This window comes from Sminthopsis crassicaudata, chromosome 5 (genome assembly GCF_048593235.1).
Source record: "Sminthopsis crassicaudata isolate SCR6 chromosome 5, ASM4859323v1, whole genome shotgun sequence".
Classification (NCBI taxonomy): Eukaryota; Metazoa; Chordata; class Mammalia; order Dasyuromorphia; family Dasyuridae; genus Sminthopsis; species Sminthopsis crassicaudata.
This window is the reverse complement of record NC_133621.1, coordinates 161,371,465-161,394,144: the sequence shown is the minus strand read 5'-3', so window position 1 is coordinate 161,394,144 and position 22,680 is coordinate 161,371,465. Positions and strand designations below refer to the sequence as shown.

At 35.2% G+C, this 22,680-nt stretch overlaps 1 protein-coding gene across 2 annotated transcripts in view; it reads right to left on the bottom strand.

Moving 5' to 3' along the window:
- Window positions 1-19,695, bottom strand: part of BEND7 (BEN domain containing 7) — a 278,824-nt gene extending 259,129 nt beyond the window's left edge. Inside the window, exon 1 of one of the 2 annotated variants that reach the window (XM_074268596.1) lies at window positions 19,447-19,695. The gene's annotated coding sequence lies outside the window, so the exon portion shown is untranslated. The remainder of the gene's footprint in view (window positions 1-19,446) is intronic. The other variant, XM_074268594.1, reaches the window with a different exon arrangement.
- Between the last annotated feature and the right edge of the window lie 2,985 nt (window positions 19,696-22,680).

Below are 22,680 nucleotides of genomic sequence, written 5' to 3'. Positions count from 1 at the left end.
AACTGGGTAGTGGTCCAGAGCAGAGGAATCAAACACACAATCCTTCTGAGTACAGTCCAAATCAATTTAAAATTTAGTACCTGTCTAATTTTAATGTAAAGATGTAATAATAAAAAAAAAAATGCATAAGCCTGTAATTTCCTAAATCAATATGTATCCCACAGGAACCCTTGTGTATGGTTTAGAAACATTTCTCTATGTTTCATAACACTGGTCCAGAGAACCAGAGCAGTTGAGATCATGGAAGGATAAGCATTCTGGCAATGACAATCCTTATGTGCCTTATCCTGTGTTATATAGCTTCTTGGGTTTTATAGCCTAAGGGTAATAGTACCTAATTCCTTTATCAGGCTCCATGTATTATTGAGCCATTTCCTAGAGCCGGAAAGTGATTGACTTGGTTCTGACTCATACCTCTTATGATATAAAAAGTTTATGTTCACATTTACTTCTGAAGTCACCATTGCTGTGCTTGTAGTTTTCCTGATTGTTGAGAATTCTGTTGAGAGTTGTGCTGTTGGATAGCCCAGAGTTTGGTGATTGGGATAAACAGAAGTGGATGTGTTCGTTTATATATTATTTGACCAATAAATAGCTAATTTGATCCATTAACAAGTGAATAGCAATTAGATAGTGTTGCATTTGGATTCAGGAAGATCTGTTATAGCTGTGTGACCATAGATAAGTCATTTAACCTATCTCGGCATGAAAAAGGGGAAATAATAATTCCTACCCCACAGGATATTATACAGATCAGCTGAAATAATTTTTGTTAAGCACTTTATAAACCTTCAAGTGTTATGTAAATACTAGCTATTATTTGTGTTCTTTTGTCTATTTTCAATCTTTGAAAGCAGATTGCCTATATTGTCAAAGCAAGACAAAAGTTATATAGTCCACTTTATCTTTGACATCTCTGTTTAAGACTACCAAAATAATATCTTTTTGGAGGAGGTATAGGATAATGGAAAGGAAAATGTGTCTTTTCTGTGATTTCATCAATTGAGGGAAGTTACATGGAGAATCTCTTCAATAGCAATTTCTCTGTAGCTTCAAGTTTTAGAGAATTGTCTATCATAAAGACAGAGACTAGAACTGTGATTTCACTAAAAGTGAGAAAATCCTATACCAATGCATATTGTCATATCTTTTTTGATTTATAATATTAGAGAGCTAACAAAAGCAGGGATCCAAAGTGTGGTTCAAGGGCAAAAAATGGTCAGCCTGCTTTATTATTGTTGATCCATTTTAAAATAAAGACTTATTGTATATTAAAAATGAAAAAAAAAATCTTAGTTCCTTGCAGTGGGTTGGATTGCATCCTTTTCATATGCAGCAGTTTGTAAACCTTTGGCCTAGAATGTTGAAAAGTTGAGCAACTTGGCCAGGGTCATAAAGCCAATAAGAATTATAAGCCTTGAATTTATCTTCATGCTATTGAGATCACCTCTCTATGTACTCTTTAAATTGATAGTTTGATTGAATAACAGTTTTTTATCACTGTAATGGAAAGCAGCCAATTTGCTTCACATAGACCTTCAATTCCCAACATTATGATCTTTGTAACCTGTGAGCCAACACTCTGAGCTCTTAGCACAGTCACATCTCTATCCATTTCCAATGCCCTACATCTGGACATTTCCTAAATCTCTGTCCTAGTCTTTCTTCCCTCTCTGTATCTTGTTTTTCTGTCATCTTTTCTGTTCTAATATCTTCAATTTTTATCTTGTTTAGATGGTTTTTCAATCTCTATATTCAGTCCTACTCTTTTTTCCTAAGCTTCAACTCTGTATCATTAACTGCCTATTGGATATTTCCAACTGGATATCCCATAAGCATTTCAAAAATGGAAATGATTGCCTTTTCTCCTAAACCCACCCCTCTTCCCAACTTTGAAGTTTTGACTGAGGGCACCACCATCCTTCTAGCTAATCAGGTTAACAACCAAGGCATTACCTATTCCTCCTGACAGCTCCTGATTCTTCAGATTCTCTATCATATCCTAACAGCCTTCTCACCCTGGAGGATGATTTCAGCCTTTTCTGGAAGATCCCTCCATCCTTTTAGTTTCTTCCTCTGATTGGTGAATTCCTCCAGGACCATCCATTTTGAGGAATTATTCACTCCTTCATTCCTCTCTCAGTCTAGCTGTTGACTCTGGATTTCTTCATTGTGTTCCTAAGTGGGTACTTTCCCTCCCTCTTTTCAGTTCTCTTTTATGTGTTATCTTCCACCATCAGGTGTAAGCTCCTTTATGGCAGAGATTATCTTTTTTGCTTGTATTTGCATTTCTACACTTGAGATAGTTCCTGGCACATAGTGAGCTTTACTTGGTTAATTTCTAGCATAGTTGAACCATGCCATTCATTTAAGAAGTTCAATTATTTTGTATTTTTTCCTAAAAACGTTATAAATATCTCTGTTCATTATTTGAAATCCTTCACAATCTTGTTTTAGCCTACACTTCTAGGATAATTGTACATTATTCCCTCCTCACACTCTATAATCCAACCTAATTTTCCCTTAAACATAATATTCCATCTTTTGTCTGTGGTACTTTGCAGAGTTGTCCACTATAAGTGTAATGCACTCCTTTCTAATCTCTACCTAGAATTCCAACTCCCATCCAGGCTCAACTCGGATGTCACCTCCTATTAAAGCCTTTCCTGATCCTCTTAGTTGTTACTACCATCTTCCTATAGATATTACTTTTATTTATTTTCAATATATTTTGCATTTATTTTCCTGTGTATTTGACATTTCCAAATAATAGAACATAAGATCCTTGAGGGCTGAGATGATTTTGTTTTTTATTTTATATTTCAGGCCTCCAGCACAGTACTGTATGCCACATTGTAGGCATTTAATTAAACTAAATTTATTAAATTGTTTATTTAAGTTTAATAAATTGAATTATAGAAACTGAATCCATTCTTGGCAACAGCATCAAAAATATTACTCTCTGACTTATATTGTTCCTACCCAAAATTTTCTTTGAGAGACTTCTGATCTGATCTGATATCTAGGCTCCATAGAAATAGTAGATAAGCCTTTATTTCTTATACAAGGACACTTAAAGTTTCATTATAAGTTATTTATTGATAATTGAATTCTTTTTATGTCATTCCCACCAAAAAATGCAGAAGATATAAAGGACTCTAAATAATTCATAAACAATAGGTAATTCTCTTCACTCTTTTCTACAGATTCATAAATTCTTCTAGACTCTGTACTACCCTGTAGTTTGGACTCCCCTGAGAAAGGAACTGAACCTTGGACTGGAAACTTTTCTTTGTACACTATCCAGTTATTCACTGTATTAATAGATTACTAAACCCAAGTCTCTTCCTTCTCTCTGTTGTGACTTTAATCTTTGGTAGCTGCTCCTCCCAGTACCTGAATTCACATGATCAATCTTCTTCTCTTCCCAAGTAGCATACTACTCATGAAGATTCCTGCCCCTTGCTAGGACAAATCTTCAAACTGTTGAATTTGGGATTGCCTGTGAATCGATTCCTGAAACTATTCCACCCAGGAAATTCTCCCTTTAGCTAAGGATTTGGGATTCAAGAATGATATTGTCCAAGAAATCCCCCATTGAAAAAAGTGAAAGAGCATATTTCTGCTTCTGACATGTACTTCTAATATAAGGAAACTGCTTTAAAAAATTTAATGGGAGTACTATCCTTGACAGAAAATACAACTTTGCTGAAACAACAGAATGACCTGGAGAACAGATAGGAGATGGCATATATTATGGAATTCAAACTACTATGACCACCTTTCCTTAAACCTTGGTGGGGACAATCTAGGACCTTGAGCTCAAGAACTCTAAAGTTAGCAGTGGTTGGCTGACCACTAGCCTAGCTTCCATATCCACTTTTGCAGCTATCAGTGGAGGGGGGCAGAGAATCCTTATATAGAAGTCCATCATCCCTCCACTCTCACCATCTGTTTACTAATCACTATTGATGGGCAGATAATCCTAAGAGCCCTAGAAACAGCAGATTCCCTAAAGGCTACCAGCTCTGCTTCCATCTTGATCCTTTTTGAGATGAGATCTAGAAATTTACCCTGTAGATGATGCTTTCTCAGCAGCCACTTCTGAGAACCAAGAAAAAGAGTTCTTCCCACCAAAATATTTGCTATTGTCAAATGATTCAACATGAAAAACTGATAGGGCTGTATTATCTGAATTGACTTTTAAAAAATCCCACTATCATTTTATTCCTATAAACTAAGAATCACTGGGTCTTTCAATTTGATTTACAGTTGAAAACCCCTGTATGTATTGACTCTTCTGTTAGAATATGTCTCAAGATAAGCGACTTATTTGTCTTATTTTTCTTTTTGTATCCCCAGCATTTATTATAATCCTTTGAACATAGTAAAATTTAATTTAAAAATTTTTATTCACTTATTCATCTCCCTAAAAGAAAGGTAGAATGATTTGAACATAAAGGGTGATACCATAAACAATTTAGAAGATCAAGGGATAGTTTGCTTATCAGATCTTTGGAGAAGGGAAGAATTTATGACAAAGAAGTATTAGAGAACATTACGAAATGCAAAATGTACAGCTTTCATTACATTAAATTAAAAAGGTTTTGCACAAAGAAAACCAACACAAATAAGATTAAAAGGAAAGCACAAAGCTGGGAAACAATTTCCCAGTGTTTCTGATAAAGGCCTTATTTCTAAAAATATATAAAGAATTGTGTCAAATTTATAAGAATACAAGTCATTGCTCAATTGATAAATGGTCAAAGACAATTTTCAGATGATGAAATTAAAGCCATCTATAGTCATATGGAAAAATGCTCTAAATCATTATTGATTAGAGAAATGAAAATTAAAACTACTCTATTACCACCTCACACCTCTCAGATTGGCTAAGATGACAGGAATAGAGAATGATAAATGTTGGAGGGCGTGTGGGAAAAGTGGGACACTAATGCATTGTTGGTGGAGTTGTGAAATAGTTAGCTAACCATTCTGGAGAGCAAGCTGAAACAATGCCCTTATAAAACTATGCATACTTTTTGACCCAACAATGTCCACTATTGGTTCTGTATCCCAAGGAAATCATAAAGGAGGGGAAGGACCCATATATGCAAAAATGTTTATAGCAGTTCCTTTTATGGTGGCAAAGAATTGGGAAATGAGTAGATAACCATCAGATGGGAATGGCTGAATAAGTTATACCACATGAAAATAATGGAATAATAGTGTTCTATAAAAAATGATGAACAATCTGATTTTAGAAAGATCTACATGAATTGATGGTGAACAAAACAAACAGAACCCAGAATACATTGTACACAATAATAGTAAGATTGTGCTATGATTAACTAGGTAAGACTTGCTTCTTCTCAGCAGTTCAGTGATCCAAGGCAATCTCAATGAACTTTGGATAGAAAAATGCCATTTACATCTAGAATGAGAACTCTGGGGATTATTCAATCTAAATCAATACATGCTATATTCACTTTTTTCCTGTTTTTTTTTTCTCTCATTGTTTTTTTCCTTTTGTTTGATGTTTCTCTCCCAATATGATTCATAAAGAAATATGTATTTTTAAAACTTAATATACATGTGTAATGAGAAAAAAATAAATAAAAGAAAGATAGAAAAGGGAAAAGCATAAAAGTGGTCAATTGACTTTCATTACCAGAACTATAGTTTTCCCACAAAAATTGGGAAAGCCAACCAACTCTCCTCAGAGAACACCAATATAACTTTTTTGCTTTTAGAATGGATCTTTGAAAATACAGTAAGCCTACTTCCATAAATGATTAGCATTTTTAAAAAATTAGGGTTTAAAATAATTTGGTACAGATTTTAGATTTATTAGACTCTGTTTACCACTTAATTGCTGTTATATCCCCTCTTTATTGTTTACTGATAACACTGTGAGCTCTCTGTCCTTTCCATTCCCTACTAGTTTGGTTTTAACCCGCTGATCTTCTATCCCATAATTTCCCCAGACTGACAATTTATCCTCATAATCACTCAGGAAATATTATATGGACTAGAAACATTAATCCAAGTACTTTGGAAATGTTACAACATACAGATGTGAGCTTTGATTATCATTATACATTGTTGTAACTGCTGCCCTTGGACTAGAACAAACACCACTCTTGCTGATATTCATTTTATAGATGTGTTTAAAATTTCGGATAATTTGCTCAAGATGACTTTAATGAGCTCTGTGTTGTATTGGACAATTTAGTCAAAACACACATGTATGCATACACACATATAATTATTAGTATAGCATTATGGACAATTTTCATATGTACTGTGAATCTTTGCTGATTTTTTTTTTTTTACATAGAAACCATTTCATTGGATTCCATGAATCTCTTATTCAATATAGAATTCTATCAAACAAGATATCCTTCAACAATTCTTCATTAACTTAACTTCATTTTTTATATATCAAAGTATAAAATAGTATATTTTAAAAATAAAAGATTAATAATATGATTACAGTATAGGATTCTACTTAGCAATCTTTGCTGTGAGTGGGGGTGAGACTGTCTTATTTGTGAAAATGATCAACTTTGCAGTTAAGCAAAGTGAGAATTAGCTAGATTTGCCTGTATTTAGCACTTCAAGTTTTCACTTTCCCCTTCAATCTTTATTAGTGATTTAAAAAAAAAAATAGGATTTTGCAGTCTTCTTTCTCCCTAATTTGCTCAAATTTTCCTTAGTTTTTACTGCTATACAAATAGACTTTATAGTATCATTTTATTTTTGGTATTTGAGTGAAGTGTTATGGCATAGTGGAAAATGATTTAACTTAGAGTCAGAAAATGTGGACCCATCATTTACTAAATATGTTTAATTTTTAGATCAGAGTTTTGATTTCATTGTTATAAGGAACTTCCAGGGAGGAAATTCCCTCTACCAGTGTAGATTGGCATTTCTCCTACAACTTGTAATTTTAAAGTGTTACTTAGGATACTGAATGGTTAGGTAACTTGCCCAGAGTCATATAGCTAGGATGTGTAACAAAAATACTCCAATCTAGAGCTTCCTAACTCAGGAAATAACTACTTTATACCATGCTGCCTATCATGGATGTTACCATGAACAATTCATTTAACTCTTTAAAACTCAGTTTCCTCATATATAACATCGGGCTAATAGCTATTTTACAGTATTGTTTTAGATATTGTGAGAACACAAGTGAAAGTAACTTGAAAACTATATAATCCTATTTCTAAGGTATTAAGAAATAACTAGGGCATCTTGGTGACACAGTAGATAATATGTGAACTTGGAAGGCTCATCTTCAAAATTCAAATCTGACCTCAGATACTTTCTAGCTGTTTGACCCTGAGCAAAAAACTTAATCCTATTTGCCTCAGTTTTCTCATTTGTAAAATAAGTTGGAGAAGGAAATGGCAACCTATATAGTTTTCAAATCACTTTCACATGTATTCTCACAGTGGATAGTCATTTTGTGTTAGGAATGTCAAGAAAGCCCCAAATGGAGTTGGACATGACTGAGAGCTTTTGAACAACAAAAACAAATTAGAAAAATATTCAGTTCCTTTACCATTGTAGCAAAGGCTGTGTTTTAAAAGTAGAATACTATGCCCAGGAAACTACAAAGATGACTAGAGCTCATTTTTATGGTGTGGGCAAGTAGATTTTCAGGTAGCTACAACATTATGTCCTTTAAGCACAGGCTGATTTAGTCTCTGTGTCTACAGTTTGTAAATAAAACATCTCCAGCTGCTTGAGCAATTTAGTGCTCCAAACTGTCTCTGGCATTGCTATTTTCTCAGGCTATCTCTATCAATGATGTTACTGAATTTGGGATTTTTTTTTTTTTTTTTTTTTTGGTGAGGGGATTGTTGTTCTCTACATCATTGTGAGTTGTTGTTTAGTTGTTTATCAGTTGTATCAATTCTTTATAACCCCATTTTGGATTTTCTTGGCAAAGATATTAGAGTAGTTTGCCATTTCTTACTTCCCCTGTAAAATCTTCAGATTTTATAGGTGGGGAAATTAAGGCAAGCAGAGTTAAATTACTAACTCAATATCACATGAGTGAAATGAGAAACTGAGGACTTCTCAAAATAATAACTGCAGGAAATTCAAGAGTCAGCACCAAGGATATGTTAATGATTGATGCTCTGGGAAGAAGAACAAAAGACTTGGTCTTCTAGCAGAATTACCTGAGATAAACTCCTGGACCTTTACTTAATTACTTAGAGAAAAACATGACTAATTATTCAATGGTCTGGAGGTATTCAAGAAGTCTCCAAACTAGCTATCTCTGTTTGTTGATTAAGGAAGCCTGAGGTAAACTAAGTCTCCTTGGTTAAACCTTCTAACTCTTCAGGCTTAATTGATTACTTACCTCTAAATAAATCTCCTTATTGTGAGGGATTATGTGGTTTCTCATAAAATTATTAACTAAGGTAGATTGAACCTATAACCTAAATTTAGTTTATGAAGGTCTGATGGGTTTGGAAAATGAAATTCTTTGTATGAACCTTATAATAGAATGCTCATACTAGCTCAAGTACCATAAACTTAGGCAAACACACCTGCAAGCATTTGTAAACCTTGTGAAAATGACCACGATAAACTTAGGTAAACACATCTGCAATAAGCCAGCTATATTGGCTTGGCTAGAATTTAACAAACCTGTGCTACTTCCATCTAAGCAGGCAGTGAAAATTAACCGGATAAGGGGAGGGGGTCATGCATTCTTGTGGATTATGACTATATAATTGCCCTTCACTTCTGTGAAATCGGCCTTCTCTCTCTGGAGAACTCCAGTGAGTGAACCATCCACTTCTCATGAAATTCTAATAAAGCTTCTGTTCTTCACTTTGAGAAATCTCTGAGTAGTCATTTTGAATTAGGACTCGCCATATCACACACACATTACTAGTAAGTGTCTGAAGCAAGATTTGAATTTATGAAAATGAGACTTCCCAACTCTAGGTCCTGCACTAACTACTGTATCACCTAACTGTACACACCTAACTGGGAAGCCATGGAAAATATATAAGAACAAGATATTTTAGTCAAAAATGTGGGAGATTTAAGAGATGTTTCAGATTATAGATTAACCTTCAGAAACTAGTTCTAAAACATTTGCATCAAGCTTATATATTTGACACCAAATGGACACAACCAGTATAATAATGTGCCCTGCCAAGATTTTTTTTAAAAGATGAAAAATTGCCAAAAAGAAAAGAACAGAATGTTTGAATAAGAAAAAGAAAAATCTTTGGATACAAAAATAAACATTATACACCTTAGAAAGGGTGAAAGGCTTAAATAAATAGGTGTCTTCTATATAAAGGGACCAACAAAACTACTTGAACTTTCCTCTAGAGCACAGACTGTATTCTTATCTTTATCCCTAGTTATTCAATTGTTTAACCCCCAGAATGATAACTGTCTGAACAAACCAAGGAAGAGTCCCTTGGCTAAAAGAATCATTTCTGAACTGAAGGATTATCAAACAACAGAGGCTATATCTCCCCAACCTATTACCTGGAGGTGGCAAACTTCAAAGCTTTGAATCTTAGAGAGTCAAAGGAAGAGATTCTAGCCAATCCTAGTTGAAGACCATTGCCCTGGTTAAAAGGAGATGATGGCACTCCTACGGAAAAGAGTAAGGTCCAGCTAAAAGAGAGCACAAGGTTTACCATCAAGCTGACAAAAACTCAAGGTGGTGAAAGACAGCAGTTGCCCACTGAAAAATAAGCCCAAGGTTGACCCATCCATCATAGAAATTGTAAAGAACACAGTGGCTGATTGACCTATTTGACCTAACCCAGGAGAGGACTTGCAAATTGAGTTCTGATGCTGTCTTATAAGATACCAAAGCATCTGAATCTCCTATTCAATAGAGAAAATGTTCCCTGCAAGGAACTACTTGAAATGATCAATAAAGTGACACATTCATCACTAATATCATGCCCCTCAGTGAACATCAAGAGGATCACCTGGAGAATGTAAGGACATAGTAGCCCTATATTCTGAAATTGTGAATTGCCTTGACCATGCATGTTCCCTACATTCACTACCATTTTAGCTTTAATTTGTACCCACTCTTTCCCTTTATCACATATTTTATGCATGTTAGTTAATAAAGTATCCTCCCTCCTAGTCTTGAGGGAAATGATTTGTAACTGAATAAATGCCTTTCCTAAAGAATTAAATAATCTGTTGATAGCTTGATAATGGGAGCACACAGATGGGGGCTCATGGGTTAATGTTAGAATATTATTGGTTTTATAACTCCTGATATAAATTATAGATGGACAATAAAATAGAAATTTGTGATACCTTAAAGGCATTTCTTGTTTATATAATGTAAATAAGTAAAATGAGACAGATGATGATTTTGTGTTTGTAGAATTGGTTGAACTTGGCAACTATAGGAGTAAAGGAGAGAGAATAGTTTAAAATAATTAAAGTATGTATCTTTGGTCCTCTTTGGAAAGGAAGGATAAACAACAACATAAATCTGGCTTCATGGAAGATAGTGGTGACCTCATCATAAAGAGAGAACTTGGAGGAGGACCAGATTTAGAAGTGAAACAAATTCACTTATAGTTGAGTTTGAGAAAATGATAGGGCATTAACTAAAGATGGCTCACAGGCATTATTTTATTAAAGTACAAGGAAATTAAAGCTAACCATGTAGATTTGACAGTAGTTTGTATAGAAACAATAGTTGAACCTATAGGAACAAAAGAAATGTCAAATTCTAGAGATGGATGCCTGATAACTTTAGACAGAATTTTCTTAGAATTCTCCTTGTTTCCTAAGGGAATCCAGATAGTCGGGTTGGGGTGTAAGAAATGAGGGGTGAGAGATATCCTAGCAGCAATGGAGTCCCCCAGTGGGTGTGGAAGAATTGTTAAAGAATTTGCAGTCCAGATTTTTTGGCAAAAAATGGGTTTATTACACTGAAAAACAACTTCTCAGTGGGCTTTCCTGATTAGGAATTAGCAAAGGTTTGGGTACAGAGTGGTTTTTTTTATTAGCCTTCTATGGTTGGAGGCTAGGGAGATTAAGGGATAATTTTCAGTTCAATAAAGGGTGGCAATTATTCCCCAGGCCAAGATCTCTAATTGAATTATAGGTGGAGATCAATACTGAAGTTTTCCCTAGAAATGGAGGGTGGGGCCCCTCTCAAAGGTTGGGAGGGGTTAAAATTTTAGGATTTCTATCCCTTAGGTCCACCCTCTCCCCCTTCCTCTCCTTCCAGCAAAGATCAGGGAGACATAGTTAGCATCAGTAAGACCCATGGGGCTTGATTTCAGTTCACAAGCTGGCCCCTCAAAAACAGATTTGTTGGTAAAGATATGAATTGTTCTAGCCATTCTAGAAAGCTTGTATTTACAACCTATAATTGTATACCCTTTTGATATAAACTGAGATCTTTTTTGGGAAAAATAATGTAACCTTTGGGGGGGGGGCAGATGTAAACTGTGTCCCCTTTGGGGAGACTCCCAAACCCTGGGAAAAGCATACCTTTCCCAGACAAGCCCTTCCCAAATTGGTTTCATTCAATCGGAGATCTTGGTCAAATCACCCTCCATTGAAACTGAGATCTTTTGGGGGTGACTAAGATCCCTTTCCAGGAGTTCCCAGATTCTGGGAAAAGCTTTCAAACTCTCAGTTAAGTGATTTTATTCAATTGGAAATCTCTGCCTGATGGCTCTCTATTGATTAGCTCAGACAGCTTCCAACCCCAGGCCAACATTTATTCATATAACAAGCGGTCTGTTAATCCACCTTTGCCAAACTCCTAATGAGTAGTTTTGCTAGTTAAGAAAGCTTCCTTCTTAGTGAACAATAAAATTCCCTTTTTGCCAAGATTTCAGGTTTGCAAATTCTTTCGCATTGGACCTGTGCCAATGAGAGGGGATTCCCCACCTCAGTTCTCACATCTCTTCACTACCACTAGCCTCATCATTTGCACATCATCATTTTGACCATTGATTCTATTTCTGGACATATATCCTAAGATCAAAGGAAGATGAAAAGATCTGGTAAATACAAAAATATGTATAGTATAGCTTTAAATAGCATAAAAAACTTTGGAAAATAAAGTAGATACTGACTTACTTAGAAATGACTAAACAAATTTCCTTATATAAGTATAAAGTACTCCTTTATAATAACAAATAGAGCGATAGCTAAAAGTTGTAGGTGACTATCCTCTCCTATTTCCTACTACCTCTTAATTAGCATTTAAGTTTGGCTTTGAATTCCCTTATCAGAGGGGCTTGATATTATTGATTTGTATTCTTTTGTTTCTGGATTAGATTTCCATCATTAGACTTCCCCAAAAAATGGGAGAAAAGGAGAGGCTGGGGAGTGGGGGATTTAGAGGTTTCTGGGTTCAGGGACCTATTTAATTTTGTGTTTCAGAGTTTATGCTTTGCACTTCTTTGCTGACAAACACCTTGGAAGATGCCCTTTCTCCTGAGATCATAATCAACTCCTTTTTGCATTTTCTTACTCTGAGAGTCTCAGATTGTTTTTGTGGGTGTTACTGTCCCACACAAGTATAAAGTACTATAAGAAATGATGAAATAGAGAGTATCAGAAGAAAATGGGAAGACCTTTCTGAACCAATGCAAAGTGAAGTGAGCATAATCAGAAGAACAATTAAAAAAAACAATTTTGAAAGATTTTACAACTCTGGTCAATGCAATGATAAATCATGATACCAGAGAAGCAAAGATAAGGAACACACTATTTTCTTCTAGAGAGTTAACGGACTTTAAAAACTGAAGTATGAAACATATTTTTGGACTTAGTTGTGTGGACAAATTCTGCTTAAGATTTATCAGGGTGGATCTTTCACTGACAAAAATCTCCTTTGGTCCATGGAAGGAGGCAGGTAATTTTCATTTTTGCCTCCTTTCCTTTTTCCTTGCTTTCTTGAAAAGAAAGGCCAACTTTTGAACCTGATCCTTTTCCCCAGGGTAGGAATTTTGCCCTGTTTCTTACAAAATATATTTACCCTCCTGTGTTTAAAAGTTTACTATGTCTTTTTAGCTGGGAGTTGTGATAAAAGGTATTAACTACTGACATTACTAATCTAAGTGTATTGTTTGGTATTATAGTTGAGAAGAGACAAATAAAAAGGTCATCCAGGAGCAGAGGGGCATGTTTAAAATTGTTACATTTTTTTTTCTGTACCCATTCTCTTTTGGGGGGCATTCAGAGCTTTAGAATAGAATTACTACTTCATTTTAGGTCAGACAAAATGCTTGTACTTTAATTCTTCTAGGCAATTTAATTAGAAAATAGTTAGAGAGGCTGTATCTGGAGTCTGGAGGCAAGAATCTGCCATCTTCCCAGGTTTGGTTAGTTAGAAAGCCACACCCAGAGGGAAGGGTGTGAATGAACTCAAAGGTTTAGCTAAGGGAGGTAACTATCCATAAAATTGAAAAGAATAGAAGTGACTTAACAACTCAGACAGCCAAAGAGAGCAAAGTATATCAAGCACTGTACTATTGCTAGAGGTAAAGAAGTTGAAGGTTCAAGACTGAACTTTGAGGAACACCCATTCATGGTCAAAGGCTATGGATAACAATTTCATAAAAGAGACTGAGAAGTAGTTGGACATGTGTGGCTCAGAATAGTGAGTAATTACCATTAATAAAAAAAGCTGGAGATATCTCTAGGAACAAAACAAAAGTTTGTTATACATTCTCGGAGAAGCTGGCATCCCTCCAGTTGAACAAGCAATTGAAAGGAGGATGCCTCTTGGGGACAGGTTTGACACTTTCAATAGTCCCTAATGCAAATACCCCTCCCACCACTGACCTTCATCCTCTTTGGCTGAAGGTCTTACATTCTAAATGCCGGAACTACACAGGAAATGGAATTTTGGCCAATAGGTACATACATAGCTGCTCATATTTGACTGCAGTAGGAAGAAAATGATGTCATGGGAGAATAGCAGAAAGAGTATTTAGGTGTGTCCTTGAGTCTGTGTCCAAGGACTACCTTCAGACCTATTCCAACTCTGGGGTAGATGAAGCTTTACTCAATTTTCACAACTGTCCTTTAGAGATCTTACTCCATTTTGTTCAGACAAGTGGGAGGAGACCCTAGAAAAGTCATTGCTTCTAAGCAGAAGGTAGCTAGAAAAAGGAGGAAAATCATTTATAATTGTCTGTAATTATCTTTTTTTCTTAATATCCCTCATTTCTTAATCTAATGAAATTTGACTTTCACCATAATACTTTTATCTTTAATGTCGCAACTGATGGTTTTTTCTAAGAACTTAACTGCAGTTTTGACCAACTTAGTTAAGTTCAGAGAAACTTATCACCAGAAAACTAGCCACCATGATGAATTTAGTCACAGCAGCTCATAAAGTGGCTTATAAAGATGATTGTGATCTATCATTGGAAAGAGTACCCACATTCATGGAATTATATCTTTTGAAGTATTTTTGCATATGTATATAAACATATAAATATACATACATAAGTAAACATAATATGTTTATACTTATCTACATATATAAAAATTCATCTAGGAAATTGAGTTATTAAATAGTTCTTTATTTGTGGATTTGTATCTCTCTATAAAGATACAGAAAAAAGGATTAGATCTGTGATTTCGTTGGAATAGGCAGCTCTCAGGTGAGGAAGATATTTTTACAAATGCAAATCAGCATCTTCTCTCTAATTTATAGTCTTAGAGATTACCTAGAACAGGATTTAAATTGTTTCCACCTGTGACCCCTTTTCACCTGAGAAATTATGTGACCTCAAATATATAGGTATATAAAATAGATATACAAATCAAATATTTATTGATAATAAATAATAATTTAATGATGCACACATTCAGTTATGAGACCTCATATTCGGGATTGCAAGCAACAGTTTAAGAAGCTAGAGCCCAGAATATTTTTTTAATTATAGCTTTTTATTTACAAGATAATTTCTCAGTATTGACATTTGCAAAACTTTTTGTTCCAACTTTTCCCCTCCTACCCCCCACCCCTTCATCCAGATGGCAGGTTGACCAATACATGTTAAATATGTTAAAGTATAAGTAAAATACAACATATGTATATATATATATCCATACAGTTATTTTACTGTGCAAGAAAAATCGGACTTAGAAATAAGGTAAAAATAACTGAGAAGGAAATAAAAAATGCAGGCAGACAAAAACAGAGGGAGTTTCCCAGAGTTGTTTCACTGGGTGTGGCTGGTTCTCTTCATGATTAAATAAATGGAACTGATTTGGTTCATCTCATTGTTGAAGAGGGCCACGTCAATCAGAATTGATCGTCATATAGTATCATTGTTGAAGTATATAATGATCTCCTGGTTCTGCTCATTTCACTCAGCATCAGTTCATGTAAGTCTCCCCAGGCCTTTCTGAAATCATCCTGTTGGTCATTTCTTACAGAACAATAATATTCCATAACATTCATATACCACAATTTATTTAGCCAATCTCCAATTGATGGGCATCCACATAGTTTCCACTTTCTGGCCACTACAAAGAGGGCTGCCACAAACATTCTTGCACATGTGGGTCCCTTTTCCTCCTTTAAGATTAGAGCCCAGAGTATTGAAAAGTTAAGTGACTTGCCCAGGTTCACACATTCTGTGTATTTCAAGGGGAAGAACTTGAACTCAGGATATTCTGACTTTGAGACTGATTCTCTATTCAAAGTTAACCTCCATCTCCTCTGAACTAATAGTACTTTCATATCTCTCTTGAGACCCTTTTCTTGCAATAAACATCCAAACACTGTAAGGGCTACATGGTCTGTAATTATACCTAATACACTTTTTTTTTTGAGCTATTAGGCATAGGCATGTATACTGGCAAAGAAGTGATTTATAACAGAAAATGTATCAAAATTCTCACATCTTGCAACCTAAATTTGTGTGTAGGTGAGATAGGATAAAGAAGTAGATCCTGCTAATGAGTAAAATTGAGTAGATTGAGAAATTGAAAGGTTTTTGAGGAGTATCAATTTGGGTAGGAAGTGGGGAGAGGAGAGACTGTGAGCCAGGTATTGAATTTAGTAAGAGAAATGCCTTGCTGGTTAATAGACAACAACTATCAGAATGCTGGTACATATGAATTGAGTGATCCTCAGATGGTTGTTGCATAAGTACTAATGGTAGAGGAAGAGCCTGAAAATGACAATGAGAGCCAGGTAATATTCCAACTCTTCTATTTTGATCAGCGAGTGAAGGAGGGGATGGGGAGAAAAGAGAATGAATGCTACAAATAATATATAATATTGCATATTATAATATATACAAATAATAAATAGATATGCGATAATAAAGAATATTAAAATAATATATAAATAAAATAGTGCTATAAAGAGAGGTCCCTTTTGGGACTTCCTGTGTCATCAGGGGGCAGCCAGTTCTCAAAGCTAAAAGGTGGAAGGAGTAGGAAAAGAAAACATTTAAAACAAAAGCAAATTTGTTACTTGTGGTACAGGCATTCTGGAGAATGCAATGGAAGGGGAGGGTAGCTTTAGAGTGGGACATTTGGGGAGGGGTTTAGGGTAATGAGAATAAGGAATCAGATATTGGGCGGACAGAGAATAAGGCTGGAATGATGATGGGAGAGATTCAGAATCACTGAGATGAAGACTGTATGACCAGCTTGATATTTGTTAATTATTAAGGAATGAGTTCAAGTAAATTATCAACATCTCTAGAGGTTTGGCTTTATGCTGGTGTCCCCTCAAGGGTTAGGCAGCTCAGGTGAGTGAGCCAGTAGAGGGAGCTGATAGAACAGAATATATCTCTATTTCCCCCATAGGGAAGACAAGTTGAGAAGAATGTGTGTGTGTGTGTGTGTGTGTGTGTGTGTGTGTGTAAAGACACCAGCAAGCAATGGAATGGAAGAATGTTTTGACAATGAGGATCAGGAAAATCTTCATGGAGGGGAAGAAAGGAAGAAAATGAAATCGTTTTATAAAATGTTTTTTATCATAGTTTTTTCTACAACCACAAACTCCACTTATCCAGGTTTAGGAGAAAAAAGACAGGGAAAGATAGTGAAACAGATGGTTTAAAAAAAAAAAAAAAAGGATTTAAGGGGCAGCTAGATGGCATAGTAGATAGAATGCTGGCCCTGAAGTCAGAAGGACCTGAGTTCATATCTGACCTCATATACCACTTCCTAGCTGTGTGACCCTGGGCAAGTCACTTAACACCAGTGCCTCAGGGGAAAAAAATAAAAATAAAGATTTTAAAATATAAATGGCATTGTTCCCTTCAAAGGCAAATATAATCTGCTTCATATCATTAATTAGTCTAAAAATTTTCAGGTAAAATGATATGCAGTAAGGGAATATCCCATTGAGTATCATGGAGATGGACTTGTATTAGAAGGTTTTTTCCTTTGGGCCATGTGTTTCCTTTCCTTGCTAAAAGGACATGTAGAACCAAAAGCTCCTGATTAGTCCTGGGTCCCCATGAGGGAGTATTGATGTAGAATTCTAGCAAGTCTGTGGATATAACTGTCTATCCATAAATTCAAGACTGAGATCTACAAGTTACAGATCAAATATACTGTTATATATACTATAGGCCAATATAAAGGTACTTCCTACCTAACCTAATATTCCAGTTGTGGAGGTGGCTAGAGAACAAAGTATCAATAGCAGACTGTTATATCCAGACTGAATCAAATATAAGTTCAAGATTGGATCTCTGTAAAACTCCAAAATAATGCTAGCTGGATTAAATGTAATTACAAAATGTTTAACAAAATAAAAATATTTTAAAAAGCACAGATACCGTTAACCTATGGGTTTGTAAGATCCTTTTCTATTTGAGCTTGATATCACTGCTCTAAAGCAACCATTGGCCAGGAAAGGTTTTTCCTGTTTTTGTAATTTTACAATTGGATTTGATTATAATATAATCACACACATAGGAGATTTTGTTTAGCATGTTTTTCTTTTCTTCTTCTTGAGTTTAAACTCATCCTGTTGCAAGGAACAATCATTAAACAAGCTCATAGATTCTTAGTAAATACATTCCTTGTTTGGGAATTATATGTCCCAAACAACTTCATTTCTCAGGACTGATGACATTGCTTACCCTAATGGTTTCAAGAAAACTGGCAAATTTACAAATTAAGGGGAATTGACAGAGACCCTAGAGAAGGGGCTATCAGCTTCCCTGGGCTGTGCTATTTGATACTTCCTCTCACTCTGTGAAGGAGAAAAAGGGTGCAGGTCTGTAGACCCTCATATTTGAAGGTGAACTGATAAAACTTTCACCTTATCCCTCATTTCACACACAGTAATTACTAACTTCAGATAACTTAATTAACAATTTTAGAATTTTCATAAATAATAGCCAAATAGTCTTAGCTGTAATTTCCTAGCAAAAGCAGAAATACCTAATTCCCTAAATTACAGCTACAAAACATTATAAAATGGGGTTAACAAGGCTAAATTAACTTTCTACCTTCTTTTAATTGTTCAATTTATGCTGTCCCCAATGAGAGTTCTTAGAGAGGATTCCAGCTTTCCCTCCTGTTCCCTTAAATAAGTTTCCTTTTTGTTTTAGGGAGAAAACAAAACAATTCTAACAAACCTGAGACAGGATAGATTTTAAAAGGGACAACTTTAGTTTATGAAATTCTTTAAATTATAATTAAATGTTCCAAACAAACTGAATTGATATTTGGTTATTTTCCAATTCACACAAACCATTTCTCTTTTGTGAGCCAGGAAAGTGTTAAGTGCCAGTTATTATTGACTCCAGAAAGTTCAAGTGCTGGCTGTTTGTTGCCAGAGTTTTTAAAGTAGCAGTGAACTGCTTTTCTGTTTTCCTAAAGTTCACAACTCTTAAATCTTCTGTTAACACTGTCAGTGAAAATAGATTAGAACATATATATCCCTTTAGTAGGCTTTGATTAAATTTCCTTTAAAATTGCTTTTACTATCATATATCAAATAACAAATTTCACTGAACCATGTATATTTTCTTTCTCTCCCTCTCATTCCTCCATTCATGTATCCCTTCTGCAGTCAGGGAAGAAAGAGAAAGAGATTCTTTTTCTATTATGCACTATCCTCCTAGTCCTGGGGAGCCTACGCATGGTAACCTCACTTTAATTGAATTTTCTTCCAAATTACTTTATACACACACATAAATCATTTATCTCAACACGGCATTGTACGTTGGTCACATCTAAAAACTCATGTAAAGTTATCAAATATGAAGCAATTATATCCAACAAAACAGTTAACATTCATATAGCATTTCCTTTATACTAAGCACTTTTACAATCATATGATCTTCACAGTATCCATTGTTATTTCTCTTTTCAAATCACAAAACGGGGCAGAGATAAAATAATTTGCCATAAATCACCTAGCTAATATATTTCTGCAACTGAAACAAAGAATGATGGGCTTACCAAATACAGAGGCTGAGTGATTTTCTCACTTCTCACTGCCATGCTTTGGGCTGCCATGGACATCTGGATTCTTCTCTGTTTTCCCCATATCTACAGATGAGGCAGAATTTCATTTTATCTACAGTTCTTTAGCATTCTCTTTTCTTAATCTGATCTGAGATGAGAGGGGCTAACAGAGGGACATTGTCTATCCACCTTGTTAGCAGTCCTCACAACTGAGATACACTCAGTAACCAGGGGAGACGAGCATGCTGAATCATCAGGGTTGTGGAGAGGGTCCCTTAATAGCTTTTGGGCTGCTAGCTTAGCCTTTATGTAAAGTGCACAATATTTTTCTTTCCCAGTGGAGAAGAAGGGGACTCCAGACATGATAGGAGTCAAAGAAGGGTTAGAAAAACGTTGGTATCTATCTTTTTTTTTTCCTTACAATTTTAAAATTACTAGTTGCCAAACTCCTTAATCATTGCTCTCAAAACCTTGATAATCTGCTAAGATGTTATTTTAGTTCTATAATTTTAATTAGCTAACTTTATTTTTGTAACTCCCAGTTTGCCCAAAACTAGGATCCATAGGAAAAAGTCAGGCTTTTCCCTTTTTTAAGGGGGAACTCAAGAATGTTAAGAAATCTTTTGCAGTATTATAACTACAGCATAGAATTTTGTTTTGTTTTGTTGCTGGCTGCATTTTAAATCTTCTCAGGTAACAAATCTAACTCACAGACCAAACATGACACAGACATTCTGCACAGAGATGCAGAGATAGACAAAAGTAACATGGAAAAGGACTGTCCCATCTTTGCCAAAAGCCATAAAATTTCTGTTGCTAGAGCGCCTTACTTTATCTGGTATTCCAGGCAGGGTGAAAAGGTGACAAAACTTCCCTAATTAGGGGGGAACTTTGGCAAAAATTGCAAGAATTTACACGTCTGGGCATCTACAGTCAAGGAAAACTTGCTAAGTGTGGCACTCAAGACGACCCAGCCAAGCCTTTCCCAGGGTCTTGGAGTATCCCAGCTTTAAGATCCAGGGAGAAAAGAATGGGGGACTTTCCTTGACAAGCAAATGGTGAAGCCAGGTGACCAAAGTCTTCCCATATAGAACCACCAAATGTTGAGGTTCAAAGGAGACTCCAAAATGTGGTTGCAGAGCATCATCTCAAGATATCTCAAAAGAATTTGCAGGCTAGAACCCATTTCCTAGTCAAGAGGCAAAGTTTATTGTAATGTGATGTCAATTGAAACAGGCTAAGTTCCAAAATAATTTAGCAAAGGACCAGGAGTAAGAAGATAAATTTATAGGAAAAAGTTAGAGACACCAGGAGCTTCATGTTACTTATTTGCTAGTTTTATGACTTACATGTAGGTTTTTGGGGCGATCTATTCACTATTGTCTCAGAAACTTTATTACTGACCAACAGATTGTTTATCTGACAGCCAACAATGTTTGTAGGACTATACTATAGTATTCCTTAGGCCAGAAGACTTTAGTATTATTGACAAATTGTTAGTAGTGCTACTAAGGTCAGGGGGCCTCAGGATTACTGCTATGTCTTCTCTAAAAGCTAGGGGATATATAGCTATATATTATAGTATTCCCAAGGCCAAGGACCTCAGAGTTATTGTGACATTCCCTAGAAGCTGCACCCCATCATATATATATATATATATATATATATATATGTGTGTGTGTGTGTGTGTGTGTGTGTGTGTATAGATATATAAAATAAGTTATATAATACTGATTATAAGCATGTAATACTATTTGAGGGTGAACCAAAGTAAAGTGTGCCTACAAAGTAATGAGATCAGTTTCTTGTGGGGCTCATAAATTGCCTCTTAAGTTAGTTACACAAGAAGACCTCAGAAAATATTTTAATGATATAATTTAACAATGTTTTAATAACATAATAATAGTAGCATCATTGGAAAAAATTTCACCTTTAAGGATGACTTATTTGAAAAACACTGTATATTTGGATATTCAAGTTACCTTACCATTTCTGTTGTTTCTTTAAAAAATTGGTCTCATTACTTTATAGATATACCACACACACCCAAACCCACACACCCACACACATACATACATATACATATTTATGCTTGTCCCATAAACAGGTTTAAAAAGAATCTGTAAAGGATTTTGTATCTTTATATAGACATGCTGCTTAAAATTTACTGTTTTTCTAGAGCTCAAAGTCACTTCCATTTTAAGTTAGTTATAGTAGACTATGATTTGGTTATAGGGCAGCTAAGTGGCTTAGAGGAGGAAGCACTGGGTTTGCAATCAGGAAGTCTCATTTTCATGAGTTCAAATATGATTTCATACTTACTGTGAGACTTTGGGCAAGTCTCTTAATCTTATTTTCCTCAGTTCCTCATCTGTAAATATGATTCAGAGAAGGAAATGGCAAACCACATTAGTATCTTTGCCAAGAGAACTCCAAAATGGGGTCATGAAGAGTTAGACATGAATGAAATAATTAAACAATAATTTAGTTATAATGAATGGCATTCTTTGTCATCATTTGCTGATATATTTGGTTTTTTTTAATAGTATTTTATTTTTTCCCAATTGCATGTATATTTTTTAGTATTCATCTTTATGAGATTTTGAGTTCCAAATTTTTCTCTATTTCTCCTTCCTCTCCCCTCTTCCTAAAATGGTAGGCTGTTTAGTATATTATATATGTGCTATCATTTAAAACATATTTCTATATGTTATGAAACATATTTCACAGTTATGAAAAAACATAGGGGATCAAAGGGGAAAATCATGAAAAAGAATAAAGTAGGTGAAAACTGTATGCTTCAATCTGTATTCAGAGTTCATCATTTCTTTAGTTGAATGTGGGTAGTTGTTAGGATCTTACTAGGTGCTAAGTCGGTACTTAACAGTTCTCAACCTCAGAATTCACACCTTTAATTCAAATCTTTAAAGGAGTTTAGACCTTTAGACTTCTGAAAAGGAGTTTACACATTTAAAGGAGCTTTAAAAGGAGCTATTTCATTGGTTGTAGGAGTTCCCATAAGCCCCTGAGAGTACCCAAAAGGCCATTCTCTGGGAGGATAAAAAGAGACAACATTGAGTCTAGAGAGCAGTCTTCCCAGGAGAACTTCAGGGAAGCTGGAGAAGATTCAGAGCCAGGATTCAGGAAGAAGAGGATTTGAGATTCTTCCGTGTTGAGTGGAGGCTTTGGATTTTGGAAGTTAGAGATTGAAGCTGGCTGGAGACATTC